Below are 20,186 nucleotides of genomic sequence, written 5' to 3'. Positions count from 1 at the left end.
ATGTTGCCAGTGCTCCATGAGGGTGTTCCAACCGCTCAATTTCATCAACAATCCTACTCTGTATACACATTATATAAAACTATATAATTAGGGATTTTCATAAGTAGATGAGAAATTTGAACATCAAAGAATCCAATCTGCATTCTTAGATCATTAGGTCGTGGGGAATCTCTGGAATCTTCAAGTTTAACCCAGAAATGCTTATAACTGTCAAGGGGTACATGGATATTTTACGCTGCTCTTGGGAACCTGTCACTCCTGACCCCAAGCACACTGAACCCGAGGCTGCTGAAAAGGCAATATATCCAGGGATGGGAATGGAGGGTATGAGGTTTCCTTCCTTATACACTCCCTTCCCTTAATTATGCCCCCACCCAGGAAGACCAAGGTGTTTGGGCTCCTTAAATACTCGGAGGGAAGTAACAGCCTCAAGTAGCAAGGATGAGCACATAGGTTAAGAGGAAGGCAGGAGGAGGGAGGGAGGAAGAGAAAGGAAGAGACATTTATTTGTAATACTATCAATGATCAATAATGTGATTTTTTGTTTTTGCATCACTTCTTCAGTATTATCAACTCTCATTCTTTGTGGCTGTGCAAATCTATTAATGTTTAGTAGTTTCACTATTAAACTCAGGAAATAGACAAAGCAGCTTTTGAGAAACACATCCAACATCTTCAGGGGCCATTAAGGGACCACCCCCTCCACCCCTACCCCTGAACAGTCTCGCAATACAGTAGGCCCCTCATTTTCAGCTAAGGATGAGAAAACAGTTACATAGTCTAAGGCTGAACTGTTCATATACTACAAAGATAAAGCGGACAGGCAAACATCAGTTTCCTTGGGAAAGAAAAAGCAACTCCATAAATGCAAGAAAGTTCCAATGGCTACACTTCAACATGACCCTCCTCCCATTCTCTTGGACCTGAGGAAGAGGTTACAAGTGAGCAAGGCAAATGACATTATGTGAATACAGTTTAAACGATAACACACACGGGTAACCCAGTGCAGGAAATAATACAACTTTCCCTCCCTTGTTTTCATTTGCATTTTACTTTTATTTATTTTTGCTTTAATAATGCATATTCTGTTCACGCAAAAAGGGCAAAGGACAGAAAGCAGGGGTTTAACTTGGCTGATGAAAAATCAAGCAGGATGACATTTCCAGTTTCATGAACAACCTAAAACTAGGAGAAATAGAAAAGTCACAGCTGGTACCACAGAGCACGCCCAACTTCACAGCTGTCTCCTCTTAGGACCTTTGGCTAGGGTGAGAGAAGCTTTGAAGACAGTGGCCTCTAGTGGACTTGGATAAGTGGCAGATTTTTTTTTTTTAATTTTTAATTTTTTTGAATCATGGTAGCTGCATCACAAAAGCTCCAATCAAGAGGGTGGTAAAAAGAAGGCACAGATCATTGCAAATACCAGACTTTCTCTTTCTCTTTTTGTAAATATACCATCATATATAAGCTAAAATTTCTCTTAGGGTGGTGGGGTTTGCTGGCAGGGAAAGGGACAGGTTGAACCTACAATTGCATATGTAATAGAATCCTAATGGGGGGACAAAGAGCGAGGCAGCTCTTAGCCTGAAGCAAAAGAAAAGGACACTCGCTTCTGACTACGTGTAGTACAAACACTAGGGAAGTCTGTGACAAAACACGATTAAAAAATCATAAAATTATAAATCTTGTAAACGAATAATCTGAAATTACATTTTATTAATGGAAAATATCATCAAAATAGTACCACTATGGACTAAACTGCCTGAGTTTTCATTTCGCATTGAGATCTCAGAGTAGAAAAGCCTTTAGCACAATTTTGCTCTGTGTAAGTCACAACGAGTGCCAGCCCCAGGACTAAACCCTGGGGAAGATTCTCCTCTTGGATGGAATTTGTGTTGTGCTATCAAGACTTTTGTGCTAATCTTTCAAACAGGGACATTTTGAGGCAAACCTTTAATCTTTTGGCACAAGATTATTTTGGCTGGGGCAGAAAATTTGAGTCTCGGACTCAGGATGAATAATGTGACATTTCATTGATCAAGTATTCATTTTGATTGTAGAGCTTTCTTTATGTCGTTCACTTCCATCTAGAAAGAGAAAAATAAGAATGGAACAAAGTCATAATGAATTGGCTGGTTTTATAGAAGCTGAAAGATTATCAACCTGGTCGACTGAAAGAAAACAATCAATCTGACAATTTTAAAGGTGACATGACATCTGAATAGACAATCAACAGCAATGTCAGAAGTGACATCAACACAGAACAGGCACACAGACACGAGGCACTAGGAAATGGTGCACATTTTGATTCTCAGGCTGCCAGGCTGCAAAGTTTGTCAAAAGCAGCAATAATTCCAGTTTCTTAGCCAGAGGGTAGAGCAGGCGGTCCTAACAGGCTGGGCCATCTGGCAGTGTTGGAAGGCAGCTGTGGTTGGCTCAAGGGGGTGTCTGTCAGCACCCCCAAAATGATGGCAAGCAGCTACCTATCCTTTGTTAAGCAGCATGGGTCCCCATCACCACAGGCGCACCAACTGGATGAAAGCTAAAAGTCTACCTTCGGTCAATCAGAACTCCCACGCATTCTCTGCCATTTGGTAACAGCAGTGTTGAATCAGAGGCTACAGGGGACAGAGCTCTAACACCCTGGCAGGACAGAAATGGCCATCACTGAGAAATCAAGAGCAAATGCCCCCGAACGTGGACAGCTGTGGCCCCTGGAGCCATAGTGACCACATATAATGAGGCCTCTTGGAAATGGAGGTGGGAGAGGGGCTTTTCACAGAGATGTTTAAGATAAATTCCAGGCTGGGTGCGGTGGCTCACACCTGTAATCCCAGCACTTTGGGAGGCTGAGGCAGGCGGATCACCTGAGGTCACGAGATCGAGACCATCCTGGCTAACACAGTGAAACCCCGTCTCTACTAAAAATACAAAAAATTAGCCAGGTGTGGTGGCACATGCCTGTAGTCCCAGCTAATCGGGAGTCTGAGGCAGGAGAATTGCTTGAACCCGGGAGCCGGAGGTTGCAGGGAGCCAAGATGGCGCCAGTGCACTCCAGCCTGGGTCACAGAGCGAGACTCCGTCTCAAAAAGAAAGAAAAAAAAAAAGATAAATTCCAAATGAGAAACCCAATTTGGGGCACATTTCCTAATGTTTCCCTTCCCCAAGACTTCCTGGGGAAACGATATGTAGTAAGCCCATACGATTCTAAGAAGATGGTCACAGGAAATGTATCCAGATCTGCAGAGAGGTGACAATCATTTATTTTTGAAATAAAAGCCCTGACAATGTCCTGCCCCACAGAGCCTAGGACTCACGGGCAGCAGAACCCAAAGGGATGCACCTGCAACCGAAGCCGGATTTTCTTCTCTTCATCCAACTCAGACAATAACTGTTTAATCTCTCGTCTGAAAAGCAAATGGCAATGAAATTAACCAGAATCCCAGACTTCCTTCATCAGAGATCAGAAATCTCTTATTATCACTACAAAATCCATCTGATCCTTTTTTACAAAGAAACTGTGGACAAAACATCATTATTTTCTTTGCATTGTTACTGCTTAAAATTTGTTTCAGACAGTAAGGCTCACCATTATTCTGGGGCCCCTAAAATATGTAGCCAGCAACTGGTGGGTGCGGAAGTGATCTTTGAAATCCCTTAGTCCAAACTTCTCTCAAAAGGATAAGATGGGGAAACTGAGGCCCAGCGTGGTGGCCTGACTTGCCCAATTACTAGACTTCATGTAACCTGTCAGAATATGACAGGTTCATATTCTGTCATCTTCCCCATAACCATTCCTTTATTACAAAATCACTGGGCTTTAAATGTACTTATTATAATTTTTTTTTTGAGACAAGGGCTTGCTCTATTGTTCAGGCTGAAGTGCAGTGGCACGATCACAGGTCACTGCAGCCTCAACCTCCCAAACTCAAGCGATCCTCCTGCCTCAGCCTCCTGAGTAGCTAGGACTACAAGCGCACACCACCATGCCAGGCCAATTTTTAAAATTATTTTTGTAGAGATGGGGGTCTATGTTGCCCAGGCTGGTCTTGAACTCCTGGGCTCTAGCAATCCTCCTGCCTTGGCCTCCCAAAGTGCTAGGATTACAGACATGAACCACTAAGCCTGGCTCTTCTTGTAATTTTTATTGCAGATGTTTTTACCACTCCATATATATTTCCTTTATTTTATTTATTTATTTATTTATTTTTATTATTATTATTTTTTGAGATGGAGTCTCACTCTGTTGCCCAGGCTGGAGTTCAGTGGGGTGATCCCGGCTCATGGCAACCTCCACCTCCTGGGTTCAAGCGATCCTCCTGCCTCAGCCTCCCGAGGAGCTGGGATTACAGGCACACACCACCATGCCTGGCTAATTTTTGTATTTTTAGTAGAGACGGGGTTTCACCATGTTGGCCAGGCTGGTCCCGAACCCCTCACCTCAGCTGATCAGCCCACCTCAGCCTCCCAAAGTGCTAGGATTACAGGCGTAAGCCACCGCACCTGGCCTATTTCCTTTATTTTCAATAGGGTTTTTAATTGCTGAAAGGCTACTGGTATGTTTTCATGGATTCTCACAAAATCCTACACAGTAAGTCCCAAAAACTTGGGGGTAAAATAATTGGAGTAACGGTATGGCAATCATGTCTTAGAGAAACTGGCATGACTTAGGATCCACGGCCTAATGCCCTTTCCAACATGAAAAATAATGAAGTGCACAGCACTAACCATCCCACAAAGTTAGGGCTCTATACTTAGGACACTGCAACCATCCAAACACTGGGCAGAGAGCTGTCCTCCATTTTCAGGTATCCAACCCTCCATTTTACATGCATATTTTTACAGACTGGATTGGAAAATCAAGAAACAAAGATGCCTGAGACACCACAGTAAAATAAGGTGGAAGTTATATTGCATTTTCTCACTTCGGATGAGCACGATGATGGTCCCTATTCTCTGGGGCAGTGTCCCAGCTCTGCTGTCAACATACTGGGTTTATATCACAACGAATATGAACCAGTTGTGATTCATTACTGTATTTATTTAAGCACACATCATGCACCCATATCTCAGTGGGTACTACTTAGGGATTAGGAAGGAAGAAGGTGAGACTCCAAGCAAATGCTCCAACCCCAGGAGACTGGCAGGCAAAGCCTCAAGCAGTCCAGCTGTGGGGAGTTAATTGGGAAAAGCAGTCCAAAGAAAGTCACTAAGTCTTGAACTAGTGAAATGAAAATGAGCGTAAGTCTATGAGGAGGAAGAAACACAGGGGAACTAACAGAGAAAAGCCAGAGAAAAGCAGGGAGGTGAGAACCAGCTTATTTAGGGATAAGGAGAGCTGGTGTGGACTTGAGTTGAAGGCTAACAGGAAACTGACATGAAGAACTAATACAAGAGACTAGTAGGGACCCACTGACCCTGGGCACGAAGGCCAGACTGACGTAGGCAGCAAAAGGCAGGCTTTGGAAGAGAGGCCACTGTGGGGTGATGACTCAAGAGATGTTGGCCGGGGAAAGACAATTCCCACCAACTATTTGCAGGCTTCACAGTGGGGGAGAAACATGGTGTGGCAGCCCGGAAGCACAGGGCATTTCAGATGTTGCAGGCACCTCTCAGAGGGTCCAAACGGCTAAAGCCCTGAATTCAAGCCAGTCTGATGCCATGATGGTCCTGTTCAGAAGGCAAGAACCAATGCTCTGGGGTATCCTGGGGCCTCTGGGATGTCCTGTCTAGGAAAGAGACACAGGTCACCTGGACGTGGATGGGGCCTTTGGGTACCCAAATGAGTAACCTCCAGAGCCAGATAGGAGCTGGGGACTTTAAGGGGTTAGAGGTAGCCTGGCTGGCCCCAGGATTCCTTCTCAAGTACCATCTGTCAGTCCTGTATATTAATCTGATGGATCTCTTCCAGGCTGGGGTAAGTCCAAGAGGCTTCAATTCCCTCCCAGCCTGAGTGGAACAGAACCCGCTTAGAGCCACATTACTCAAAGCGAATTCCATGGAACCCTCATCCTAGGATGCTCTGGAAAAAAAAGGTTCTGTGATTAAGCAGGTGTGGGACACCTTGCATATGCTATCCTCTCCATCCTCCCAATGCAAAGCGAAGGCTCTGAAGAGCCCTTCAGAAAAGAACTTAAGTTTGCTTAACCCAGTTATCCCCCCAAAGTGACCACAAAACACATTAGGGCCCTCAAGCTACGTAGAGGGAGGCAGGTGACAGGGCTTCTGCTGACCCCAGACTGGCAGAGGGCTTCATCGTTGTAAGTCTCTGGCTGCATCTCCTGTCATCACCCCAGGCACCTCCAATCCAAGGAGGCCAGTCACCTGGGGATGTGTTGACCTCACCAGGCTGCCCCGTGTGGCCAGGAATCAACATGATGTTTTCGCTGCTGGAGTAGTGTGCTCTTGGCAATCCTAAATCATCGTTCAAAATCCTACCCGGGAAATAACTCTTTGAGATGCCTCCCTTGATTCTCTCAAGAAACAGCTAACTGATCCCTAAACTCCTCGAGCCTCAGTTTACTCAGAGCAGTGCCTCCCTACTTTTTTTTTTTTTTTAGATGGAGTCTCGCTCTGTCACCCATGCTGGAGTGCAGTGGCGCAATCTTGGCTCACTGCAACCTCCTCCTCCTGGGTTCAAGCAATTCTCCTGCCTCAGCCTCCCAAGTGGCTGGGATTACAGGTGCATGCCACCACGCCCAACTAATTTTTTTGTATTTTTAGTAGAGACAGGGTTTCGCCATGTTGGCCAGACTAGTCTCAAACTCCTGACCTCAGGTGATTCACCTGCCTTGGCCTCCCAAAGTGCTGAGATTACAGGCATGAGCCACCATGCCCATTCTCTACTTCTAATCCTCCTATGGGCTTTGTCATTGCAAACCACATCCTGGATGATAATGATGTATGATACTTATTTTTGTGTCCAGGTCTTTCTCCTCAACAAAGTGCTCCTTGAGGATTAGAGATGTGGCGAGAGTGTGTGTGCAGCCATGCAGGAGGAAAGACCCCCACTGCCCCGCCCCGCCCACTGCAGTCTCATAGTGAGAACATCTTACTGAGTGTAAAATCTTGGGCTTCAAGATTCCCTACATCTTCTTCATACATTACTTGTACCTCAATGCAGGCCAACTGCTTCATCTGGCAGCTAAGTGAAGAAATTGCCATTTTTCTGTTGCAAGAGGAAAAGCTAGCTGTTGAGCTTATTTAAGAAGTGGTTCATGTACATACTGTATTTTATGGGGGATTTAAATGCTTTTCTTCTTAGCAGCCTGCTGAGAGCATCAGTCCCTGCAATGGACTCATCCCTCTATGCCCCATGGCCAGCCCGTGCCCTTCCTGCACACAGTAAGTCCAGCAAAAACATGCAGCAAAATTTAGGTATAAATTAAGACTCTCGGGGTCTACACGCACTCCCACCATTGCTGCCACCATCACCGGGGAGACCAGGCCCGCCCTCCAAGGCAGGCTGGGATCCATGCTTTCAGAACTAGGTGCTGGCCTGGCAGAGAGCAACCTGGGTGACAGCCCCCAAGAGTCCCCAGGCACTCACTTCTGCTGGTCCTTCATGGTCTCGATGATGCTCCTCAGCTCGCGGACCTGTGTCCTTAGCTCCTCCACGGCCGCCTGGCTGCTGGCCGCAGGCTCCATCTTTGGTTTTCCTTCCATGCCGAACAGAGACGGGGAGTTGGCTATGTGTCCAGCTGTTCCCAAAGAGGATGACGGGGGGAGGGTGCCACTGAGGACTGAGGGGCTGGCCCACCGCCACCTGCTGCCATGGTCCCTGGCTTGGGCGGCAGGGATGCTTTGTTGTCAGACACCTGTGACGAGGGAAGGCAGGGAGGGTTCAGGGCCGGGGATTTGTGTGCTGCGTCTTTGTCCTGGTTAGTCAAACTCTCCGTTAACACCACTGTCCCCACCTCTCTCCACACACTCCATTCACTTGTTCCTTCATCCACAAGCCACCAAGGGCCTGCTTGGTACAGGCATTTCCCCCTTACTCACATGCTGCCTTCTATGTATTTTAAATGTGACCTTCTTTCTGGACAGAGAGTTTCCGACTGGTTCAATATACACATTGAGATGCCCAACTACTTGCCAGGCACCACAAACTCTGAAGTGAACAAGACATGCCTTAATAGGCATTCTCCTGGTCTCCAGGGAGCTCAGAACCCAGTGGGGCGCAGACAGACAGACAGACCAACGCACTGAGATGGGGGGACGACTGCACAGAGGGAGGTGAGCATACAGAGCCCCAGAAACACAGAAAACGGGCCAGCCATCCAGACGGGCAGGCATCGCAAGCAGGTGCTGACAGTCCCGTCTTGGAGGAGGACCAAGAAGTAGCCAGAGGAAAGGAGGGGCGCTTAGAGAAAGAAGCTGCAGCGGGAGGGAACACGCCAGGCAAAGGTCTAGAGACCGCAGAGCAAAATGCATTGGTGGGAAGTACTGCTAGACCGTCAAAGGGGGCAAGAGAGAACCTTGGGGGCAGAGCTAAGGCTGGGAAGTACAAGCGGCTAGGCGAAAGGGTGAGAGGAGGGCACACGGTGCTGAGGACCATGCTGGCTGCAGAAAGGCTGAAGGGTTGGCAGATCTGGAGCTGGAGAGAACTGCTGGGAGAGTCTTACACAACGTAAGCTAGAAGAGGTCAGGGTTGGACCCAGGCAGTGGCTAGGAGGATAGACACAAGACAACTTTGAGTGATGTGGCGAAGGCAAGCACAGCCGACATAGAGCACCAGGCATTGTTCCCAGTGCTGGGGGCAGGAGTGGGCCAGGAGGATGGAGACCCTGCCCTCATGGAACAGACGCCTTGTGAGCAGGGAGATGTGGTCCTGGACAGGATGCAGAGGGTGGAGGAGGAAGGACAGATCAGGGACCACGGGTGTGGTGCACACACCAGGCATCGAGATTGTACCTTTCATGGGAGAAACAGCAGATTGAAGAATCAGATAATGATTTCCGTTTTTGACACATTGGATTTTAGGAGCCCTTAGTGACTGGGAAAGAGGGGAGGAAGAGGGGATGAAGCAGAAGACAGGCCTGGAGGAGAGTCCAGAAGGAACGAAGTGGTTGCATGCGTGGGTGAAGGGTGCTGAGAGGAAAACTGGGTGGAGTCCACTTGATGGAGCCAGGGAGACAGAAAGCTGCTCCTGGCAGATGAGCACCTGGATGGGAGGTGAAGGTGTGGCCTGCAAGTTTAGGACTTTCTTTCCAGAAACTTGGTTAAGGCAGGAAGACGGGAGAGAGGGAGCATGCTCATGCGGAAGCTTCAGGGGGAGGTGGGATCAGGGAAGGGCTCTGTTCACTTTCCAGAACTGGGAAGACCCTAAGCCGCACGATACGCTGAGAGAAAGAGCCAGCGAAGGGCCAGGCTGAAGATGGAGGAGACTGGCGGGGGAGGCCTGATGGAGAAGTGTCCTGAGGAGGCCAGGAGGGCCGAGGAAGAAGGACAGTCATAGGCGAGAGAGAAGAGGGGTGCCCAGTAGGCCCCTGGGGGAGAAGGCACCAACAAGGGAGCTGGGAGGCAGGTGGCGAGGAGGGAAAAGAGTGGGACAGGATGTTGGGAGGCGGGGGCGATGAGCAGCAGGGCAGAAGTAGAGGCTGGTGGTGAAGCTTGGCAACACGGCCGTGAGACTCCCTCCAGAAGCAGGTACCCAGCAGGCTACCCCAGCGCAGGAGCCAAAAGGGGCTTGGCTGGCATGGCGAGGAGGCAGAGTCTGGATTCAGGCTGTGCTAGAGGGAGAGACTGGGCAGAGAAAGCCAAAAGCAGACGGGCCACCATTCCCAGCCTCTCTGCTCGCCTTTTTTCTGCCAAGTTACCATTGAGGAAAAGTGCTCTCTGCTGCCAGGAATAGCGCTCCGCCAGCCTGTGCTTTATCATTAGTAGGAGTCAGAGTAAGAGGGAAGAGGAACTGACATTTCTGGAGCAATGATCACATGCCGGACACCGGCTAGACAATTTGAGCAACGATCGGTTGGCACAAGCATTTTACCAAGCAGAAAACTGAGGCTTAGAGAAGTGGCTGAGTAGTTCCCCAAGACTCATAGGTAATAACTGGCAGAACAGGGGATCAATTCCCTATCAACTGGATCCCTCAAGTCCAGCACTGCGACTGTGGCTGCCTGAGTCTGAAGATTCGCACTCTCCTGTCCTCTCCTTTGCTTGTCACCTATTCCTGGGCTTATGCCTTTTCCTGTTGCCCATCCTGCATCCTTGCGGACCTCCCATACTCCTGTGACCCACCAATGCCTTTGCACTGACTGACTTCCAGACACTTCTTGAATCAATGCTTCTCTTGGCATTTCCTATATGACACGCTCTCCCGGCCCATTTCGGCTACTGAGCAATTTTAAAGCCCTCACAGAGTATAGGCCACCGCCCTCCCTGATCAAATTAGTTCAAGTGGAATTTCTAGAAGCACTGAAGAGCACAACATGACCACTCCGGGGAAGTGAAATAGGCTAATGGGATACTGTGTAAATCAGAACCACGAAAACCCACTGTCCACCAGTAGATGTCACTGTAGAGACACCCCAGGGATGTCAAATGACACTATACCTACGGTCACCAGAAAAAACGGGTCTAAATGCAATTTCTGCAGATGGAATCCTTTTATAAAGAAAGAATGCTTCGGTTTTTGAATAATTACAACTGATCTGTTGTATAGGATCACGTTTTGCTTACTGTATCAGATTTTTCAGAAAATCTACACATGTAAATTCTTAAATCTATGGAGAAGGAAAATTCCACAGTAACCTTTGATTTCTTTGTGCTATTCCTGCTTCAAGTGACTATAGATTTCTGCTTTTACACAGAAAGAAGTTGCTAATATTCAGAGAAAATAATTCCAATTGACTTGGTTTTCTTAGTGGGAGAAAATGGAATTTTAAAATCTTGGTTCGTATTCATAGGAAGAGAATTTGCACAAGATGCTCCTCAAAAGTTACATGCAGTTGCTAAAAGTTAAATGTCTTCCTTGTTTCTCATAAACTAATAAAGTATCTATACTATTCTCTGGGCATGGAATAAAATTAAAGTGTTTTTAGACTATAAATTTATCACAGAATGTGACTCCAAATCAATTTTCTTTAAGAGACCACATTAGTTATTTGTATTTATGATCTTCCAACTATAATTTGTGACCAGCTTTGAACATAAAAGACAAGATCTGTGGGCAGAGGGCACAGCATTTAATATATTTAATGTCTTCTCTCTAGACGCCTCAAGGCTTTTTAAATTGTTCTGGTTGTGGTGATGGTGGTAGTGTGTGAAGGTATTTGTGAATGTGTGTGTGATGGTATGAAGAGGAGATCAAACCACAAGAGAACAACATGGGAAATAAACAACTGAACTTGTATCTCAGGGATTCTGCCTAGTTTCGGAGACTGCAACATGCCTTGGGGATTTTGATGAGTAACAGAATCGCTGTCACTGAAGAATGACAAACACCTGCACTGTTTGTGTATCTTTGTTTGGTTTATAACCCATCATTAGCACATGCATGAAATGACAGGGACACCCTCGCCATGGCTGGTGACTCACTTGGGATATGGTAACAGTCTTGGAAGTTTTCTTTGACGCATCCACTCCTCTGTGCGCAAGTGAAATGTGTTCCTCGTTATCCTCTTCGGGACTTGGGGAGTCGAAGATATCAGGGCTTGAAAGGGATGACTGATAAAGCCAAAAGAAAATGCTTTTGTCAGAATTACACCTTAGCTGACACCACTTTCGTTAATATAATGCTGTATGCTTTCCAAAGCACTCGACACTGCTATTTTGTCTTCTCACGATAACACTGTGAGGCAAAAAAGTGTGCTGTTATCCACGCGCTCAAGTCACATAGCTGATTAGTGGCAGAACTGCGACTAAGAAGCAAGGTTTCCTAAACCAGGGATCTTGCCACTGATGTCCATCAATCACTTCATCCTTGCAAGCATCCATCGTCCATCCTTTCCTGCTCCTTCCTCTAAACATTTGCTACCATGTGCCAAGCAGTGAGCTTGTACTGCAGACTTAGTGACATGCCACACAGGATGCCTGCCCTCACAGGGCTGACAGTCTACCAGGGAAGAACACACAGGTCAACAAGAGGCTGCTCTAATCTGCCTCTCCTCCATTCCCTCCTCTTCCTTTTCCTTGACCTTTTCCATGATCACTAAATCTGCTGCATACGGAAGTGTCCTAAAGGATGTGTCTGAGAGAAAACCATTTCCAGGGATAAGGGCTCACCAGGCTTGTGGTCCAGTGACCAGTGTTTCCTCAGCTTGAGAGCACAGCCCTGCTCGCTAGTGCAACAAGCTCATATCTCCTTTCGTACCTGCTGCTAAATCTCTGCCCTCATTATTGCTGACAGTCAACATTCATTTTGGAGTCTGTATTGCTATAGTATATTTACAGAATGGCAGCATCTTTTGGTAAAATATAGGACGACACCCCTGTTCTTTCTGCCTCACTGTGAAGATCACTATAAAGATAAAAAAGCCAGATGAGGCCAGATGCAGTGGCTCATGACCGTAATCCCAACACGGGGATTATGAGGCGGGAGGATCTCTTGAGCCCAGGAATTTGGGACCAGCCTGGGCAACATGGCGAAACTCCATCTCTACAAAAAATACAAAAATTAGCCAGGCATGGTGGTGTGCACCTGGAGTCCCAGCTACTCGGGAGGCTGAGGTGGAAGGATCACTTGAGCCCCGGAGGTCGAGGGTGCAGTGAGCCATTGACATTGCACCACTGCACTCCAGCCTGGACAAAAGAGTGGGGACCCTGTCTGGAAAAAAAAAAAAAATTCTGGACCAATTCACTGGAATTCACTTGGTCACAGATGATCACTGGGCTAGAATTTCCCTATTTTGGAACAAAGCAAATTAAAATAAGAGTTCCTATAGCAAGGAATCCTTTATAATGGAGAATCTTCCACAGATCTCTTTGAGCAAGCTCATCTTCAGCTTCATCACTATGCTTTCTACCCTGGTGGTAGAAAAACAGTCCCATTTAAAGTCACCACTTGGCGTCATTATAGAAAAATTACACCCAAAAATATCGTATGTTTTCTTCTGTTTACTTAAGGCAGAAACCTAATGCATTTTAGGGAATTTTTAAGCAAATTTTTCAATTTAACAGGTTTTATTTGTTAATCTTCATTTAATCTGAAAATCCAATTACCTAGAATAACGTTTCCCCCACCACCAAGCCTTCTTATTAATCTAGGCTTAACTGCTTAGCCACCATACCATGCCTGAATCCTTTCATTTTGAGATTTTATTCAAAAAGCCAGTTCCCTCCATTACAACCTAGGGTTCACGAGCTGCCAATCAAAGCTTGCTCTTTGAGTCCTATAAACATAAAGAACTTCAGCTAGGGTCAGAGGCCCCAGGCTGGGGAATCATGACTGGTGCATTTCCTCCATCATTTCCCCCAGTGGCCTTTGAGGAATACGCCCATATCCACTAAGCCTCCACTTGCCTATGAAAAATCCACAGGTGCTAACTGAAGAAGAGTAAATAGGAATTCAATGTACACATCCAAGTAGGGATGAATGGGAATGAAGAGAATATAATATTTATACTTTAAAGCACAAATATATCCTTTTGTTTTAAGTCTGCAAATGAAATCACTTCATATAAAATGCCAAACTTCGAGTCATTGTGCCGTAAGCTTCCTGCAGGCAGTGACCATGTGCTTTTCATTCCAGTTGTATCTTTGGTACCTGGCACAGTGCCGAGCCCATAGGGGATAGATGTCTATAAAGAGTTGTTGAATGAATGAACAACTGTGTAGTCCGAAGGCAGTGAAGATGATATGTCCTCACCACATCCCCCAAATACATACGAACTCTCATGCATGGGATGTATGGACCAAAGGTGGGACAAGAGATGGTAATTTAAACTTTTCTGTAATTCTGGAAGTCACAAGGCTCTCTAGACCTTGAAAAGTTGGGAAGAATTTGGAAGGAAGACAAAAATGATCAAGGATTTACAGAGAAGGTGGAGGAGGTAGGATTGAAAAACAAAATATAGAGATACTAAGAACCAACTAAACAGGTCGTGGGTATAAGAGGGGTGTTGGGGTGGGGTGTGAAGAGGTGAGAGGGAGAAGGGAAAGAAGGTGGTGTTGACAGAGAAGTCTGTATAACAATAAAAAAGTCAGCTACTTTTAAAAGTGTTTCACCCAAAAAGTTGTCAATGCAGTTAGGTTTTTCATACTAAGAGGAAAAATAGGATGACTCAAACCATACTTCCATACTCTAGATATGAGAGAAGAGGTTCCAAGGAAGTGACATTCTTTTTCTTCTAAATGATGACACCTTAGGTGGGATCACTGATGACATGAAAATAGGAAGTGTCCTGGGAAACCTGCAAAAGGTTAATTCCTTGGTTTATCTGGGTAGAGGTTATAAGGACTTAGACTCACTGGAACAAGGCAATGTGCTATATGGAAATAAATAGAGAGAGAGAGAGAGAGAGAGAGATCGAACTTATACACAAACACAACTTGTGGAAGGTGAGCTTGGAGGGGACAGAACAACCTGTGGCAAAGCAAAGCATACATTTCCATTTGACCCACTTCCAGAAAATTTTTACCCAAGTCAATAATTTTAGAGCAGCATCAAGATTTTTCTGCAGTGGCATTCATTTGAGTGTTGTTTATAATGAGGAACTGGAAACAACATAAATGCCCAATAACAATACATTGGCTAAACGCTCACATACTCATAGGTTAGAAAAATGGGCAGCCATGAAATGTGATGTCAGGGAAGAATGTGTCATGACTGGGGAGAAAGGCACACAACAGAAGAGGAGAAAAGCAAGTTTCACAACGATGCATACTACGTAATCCTATTTGTGAAGAAATAATTTTATATATACAAATAATTTTTTTTAAAAAAGCTAAGGCTGTATAACAAAAAGTTAACGGTTCTTTGCACTGGGGAGCAGGATTACAGATAACTTTCTTCTTTACACATTTTGTAGTTCAAATTTGGTACAATAAACGTGTAATAGGTTTGCAATAAAAAGTCATTCAAAACAACCCAAACAAAAATCTTCTATGGATTATCCTGAGTGTTCCAATCAGTCTCTCCTTCATCACCAGGTGCCTCATATGTTTGAAAACAATCTCCTGAAGGTCTGTGTGGTATTCTGTGGAGGGGCACAGGCAACGGGGATTTGAGAGAGAAAGGTTCGGCTGCTGCCTGGCGCTATATAGGAGCAGATCTTTATTTAGTAAAGTTTTGTTTTGTTTACACACCAAGCCAGCCTCATTCTCCTCTCCCCACCCATAAAACGTGATTCTTTTTCTTACCCATTTCATTTCAGGTTCAAATAAGAATCAGTCTGGAAGGAAAGAAAAGGAAAGTGGGAATACGGAGCACCTACCTTGCTGGCAGAAACACAAAGAACAAATAGAAAGAAATGCCGCTCAAGTCAAGAAGACTGAAATCACTTTTGGTTGGCAGTGTATCTCATGGCCTCCCTCTCCCAGGGTGTCCACAAATCGGCTGCTTGCAGAAGAGTCCTTAGCTAGAGTTTCTAATCTGTCCTGCTTTTCCGCTGTAGAGAAGTAAGGGGACATACAGTTTGAGGAGATACTTACAGATGTGAGGGACTGGGACGGAGGCCGCCTCCCTGTAGCTTTTGGTCTGCTTGTGGTCAGATGACTGAGTTTCTCAGTAGATGATACCACGGAGTCAAAACCTTCTAAGTCTAAAACAAAAGTAAAACAGTTTTAAGAGCCAAAATAGGAGCAAAGACTCTTATGATATGTCATAAGCACCTCTCTTCCTCAATAATAATACTTTCTGTCTGGATTACACTTCATCTTTTACAAAGGCTGTTTACGTCCTTTGGTCATTCAATAAACAGGATTCAAACTGAATGGAATAATCATGTCCTTCTTAGTTTAACAAGCTATTGCATGGAAGAGAGACAAACAGGATTTTTCTTTTTCCCTTCTACAGCTATATCCATAAATCTTTAAAAAGCTACAGAAAGAGGATTAGAGGAAGAATCCTCTTTTTTCCACAAATCCAAGTCCATTTTAGTAGACAGAACACTCTGGCAGTCTCGACACAAAAGGCAGTTATTACAAGGTACAACAGCCACAAGCGAGTGGATGCCGGTCATTGATTCCAAAAGACAAGAAGAGATGGCAGTCCTGTTCCTCTGCACTTGTGACTGGTCTAGAGGCAGCTATGTAGTCCAATTTGAGTTACTGAGCAATACAGGGCAGTATACTGAGAGCCTGTGGGAAACAGATTTTTCTCTCTGTCCAGAGAGAGGCAAGTGAGAAGGCCTTTTGTGTTGCTGTTCCTCTTCTTTCTTGCTTGGGATGCTACTGTGTAAGGACAGGATGTCTGGAGCTGTGGCAGCCATCTGGTGACCATGTGGCCATCTAGTCACAGGATGGCAAGGCAGAAAAATGGAAAATGTTAACTGACAACCCCGATGGGTTGCAACCCTGGGATGATCTAGTGCCCAGACTTCTTGCCATGTGAAATTAACAAACGCCTGTTATTTCAGCCAGTTTTAATCAGATATTCTTTATTTGAAGCTAAAAACATCCTAACTGCCATAACTGCAGCTATACTGGTCCAGGACAGAGAAGTTAAAAAAAATGATGTGCATTTCCCCTCACTTTATTTTGGGGATAATTCTTTTGCTGATGGTTATAATAAGTGGTCTGGCTGTATGACAGCTTTATTCTATTAATGAACAGGCAGGTGTTATCTGCAAACTATTTTCTTTAGTAGAATATGCAAAATCAAGCACAAGTCACTAGTCAGCAGAAGCCATTAAATTACACCTGGGATTATATTAAGTGACATTATCCTAGCACCTGATGATAACTCCTCTTATCAGGGCAAGGCAGGTATAATGAAAGGTTAACCATCCGCAGAGATGGCACAAAGGAAAACATCAGTGGTGCTCTGAAGCCAAGAGGCAGCCCATCAGCATCCAGTACCTGAATGAGGTTCATAAACACCCATCTCTCTAGCTGGGCTCAGCAGGGTGCCAGGAGGACCCTGGCCAGGGGAGGGCAAAGATTCCCCCTGCTAGAATGTGCTTCTCCAGTCCTGGCTCACTAAGCTGACCCCTCTCAGGGGCCTTCCCTTTAAGAGAACCTTATTATTATTTTTTCTTTCTTTCTTTTCTTCCCCTCCCTCCCTCTTTTTTTTTTTTTTTTTTTTTTTTTTTGACAGGGTCTTGCTCTGTCTCCCAGGCTGGAGGGCAGTGGCACAATCTTGGCTCACTGTAGCCTCAACCTCCTGGACTCAGGTGATTGTTCCATCTCAGCCTCCCTACAGGCACGCAACACCATACCTGGCTAATTTTTGTAGAAACGGGGTTTTGACATGTTGCCCAGGCTGGAGAAACTTATTTTCTTAAAAGGTTCTCCTCCAGACTCTACCCTGGGACTCTCCTCTACTGAGTCCATGTTGTCTAAAATGAAAATTCCCCATTACACACTTGGATGGATGCAAAAAGCCACCATCTGACATGAACAACCCCCCCAATTCATCTTTTTAAATCACTTTCCCCTGATGATAAATGTAATACATGATGAGCGTATAATTTTTAAAAAACAAAACACGAAATTGTAACAACGAAAGAAAGTCAGCTATAATCTTACCACATCAAGACAAGCACTGTTAGTATTTTGGTATATTCTCCTCCAGGCTTCTTTTCCTGTAGATAGTATAGCTCATACTACATGTAATATTGCATTCTGCTTATTTCCCTTAACCGGATATGCCATGTCTCTAAAAATTCTTTGTAAATATTTTAATTGTTGTTGCACTGCAATTAATCAATCCCATTTGTTGGATACCTAGTTTCCAAATCATTTCCCCCTCCTATGGTTTACGGTTTTGGAAGAGCGCCGCACAAATATCCTTGCATGTACTCTACACATAATGAGTTTAGCAGCTTATCCATGCAGATCTCCAACTGTTCTGGAAGAAGGAAATAAGGCCCAGGACAGGGAGGTTTGTTGGGGGCCGGGCGGGGTGCTGGTTGGGGAGGACAGAGGCATAACGAGGGGCAGAGGAAGGCTCGGGGAGAGGAGAGAGGACAAAAACCCAAGAAGCAGATGCTGACTGGCAGCCAGTGAAGGAGATGGAAGAGGGGGCTGTTAAAGTTTCCAGCAAACAGGCAGCTGCCAACGGCCTTGGCTGGTAGCTACCAGGGGCAGAGCTGGACAAACCTATATCATGGCTCTGTCCAGGAAACTAAAACAAGCTCAGGAGCAAAAACTGAACAGGATGAAGTGACTAAAGAACAACGAAAGGCTAATTAACACTGCTTCTCCAACTCAGCTGCACAGAGGAATCACCTGGACAATTTAAAAAAACAAAACACCACTGCATCCCAGGAACTGACTCACCCCATCTAGGGTGCATCCTGGGCACAAGCAGATGTCAATCTCCCCAGGGGATGTGAACATGCGGCAAAAGCTGAGAAGCACTGCTCTAGAAGAGGCTGGGGGCTGAGGGGAGGGAAGGGAGTGAGGATTTGGCCAAGCGGAGGAGTGGAGAGGCCACCAAGTGACTGAAGGGTGTTCCAGGGCCCAGTGAATAGAGAGCCTGCCTGGGCTCTCTAACAGTGGGTCCTCCCATGCTGGGCTGAGGAGCGCTGGCCCGATTTGGAGGGCCACAGAGGTGCTGGAGCACTTGACGAAAATGGTGGCCAAAGGCTCGAATGATTGGTGGCAGGTCAGACACACTGCAGCTGGAGCCAGGAAGAGGCCTGAGATGTGACCCAGCATAACAGTGGGGTGGGAGAGGAATGCAGGGAGCCAGGGGAGGGGATGGGACAGCTTTAGGCCCCTCTTAGGATGGACTTGGTAAGTCCACTTGTGTGCAGGGGTGGACAAGTTCACACCAGGAAACTTCTGCCAGGACTCCAGGGAGGATTCCATCTTTGCCATCACCCGACCCTCCTGGGCCCACTGAATTAAGTCCACCTGGCAGTTTAGGATTTCAGAATGTGTGAGGTGGCAGTCTGTAATGAGTTATACTTTTAAAACAACCCAGAAGTGTGACGTCTGTCTCCCGCACTTAGGCTGTGAGCCCCAGGAGGGCAGGAACTCATCCTTGTGTTCTCAAAGTCTAGAATGTTCCTAGGGAAAACATGCTGGTTCCTCTGTCAATAAAGGAACAAGCGAACAAATGAACAAACTATCTCAAGAAAAAAACCAGGAATGTAGCTTATAGAAGTGGCTCCTAGCGGGATGTGAGTAGCTTCAAGGCTGAAGAAGCATTCTCTGCTATGGATGCAGAGAAGGCGGAATGGCCCATTCTGTTTTACTGGTTGAGGTTTGCACTAAGAAGACCTATGCACAGTGAAGCCTGGCCATGCTTAGCAAGAGTCTCCAGGACATATGACAGAGAAGACTGCTCTATTTCTGTCACTCATGAGTAAGAGGAAGGTCCGAATACCTCAGGGGAAGCCACTCTTAACCTCTTAATGCATATATATATTATATATATTATATATTAAAATATAACATATTAAATATTATATTTAATATTTAAATATAATATCTAATTTAATATTTAATATTAAGTGAGTAGGGATGCACCCAACCCAGGTCTTAGGGTGCAGTCTGGCTTCTTGGAAGAGGCCTCAGTTGTGGCACTGAAGGAATTAGTCAGGAGAGGAAGCCCTGAAGGGACATACTCAGATGGGGACTGTACACCTCTCTGGTGGCAGCATGTGAATGGTAAGGGGCTTGAAGTGAGAAATCTATTAACAGTGGTTCCAGGCAAGAAATTCAGCGGCCTTAATAATCTGAGACAGGGTGTGGAGGAGAAGAGATGGCTTCCAGAGATACTGGGAGGTAGCGACATTGCCAGGTTTTAGCTGTAAGCAAACTTATATTCTAAAGCTCTGTTTAAAGTGCACAGCAACATGCTATAATGAATGCAGAGAACCATTTAGGAGCTCCCAAAGAACTCTGCTACTCAGAATCCCTACTCAGCTTAATATTAAAATATAATATATATTATATTAAAACATAATATATATTATATTAAAACATAATATATATTATATTAAAACATAATATATATTATATTAAAATATAATATATATTATATTAAATATATAATATATTATAATATATTTTTTAAATATATATTTTAATATATAATATATTTAATATATTATAATATATATTATATTAAT

General features: G+C 45.2%; 1 pseudogene; it reads right to left on the bottom strand.

Moving 5' to 3' along the window:
* Positions 1-1,032: 1,032 nt before the first annotated feature.
* On the bottom strand, positions 1,033-16,373 carry LOC134758976 (SH3 domain-containing kinase-binding protein 1-like; annotated as a pseudogene).
* Positions 16,374-20,186: the final 3,813 nt, after the last annotated feature.

This window comes from Gorilla gorilla, chromosome 7 (genome assembly GCF_029281585.2).
Source record: "Gorilla gorilla gorilla isolate KB3781 chromosome 7, NHGRI_mGorGor1-v2.1_pri, whole genome shotgun sequence".
NCBI lineage: Eukaryota > Metazoa > Chordata > Mammalia > Primates > Hominidae > Gorilla > Gorilla gorilla.
The sequence above is the reverse complement of the archived record's forward strand: the minus strand, read 5'-3'. Positions and strand labels throughout refer to the sequence as shown.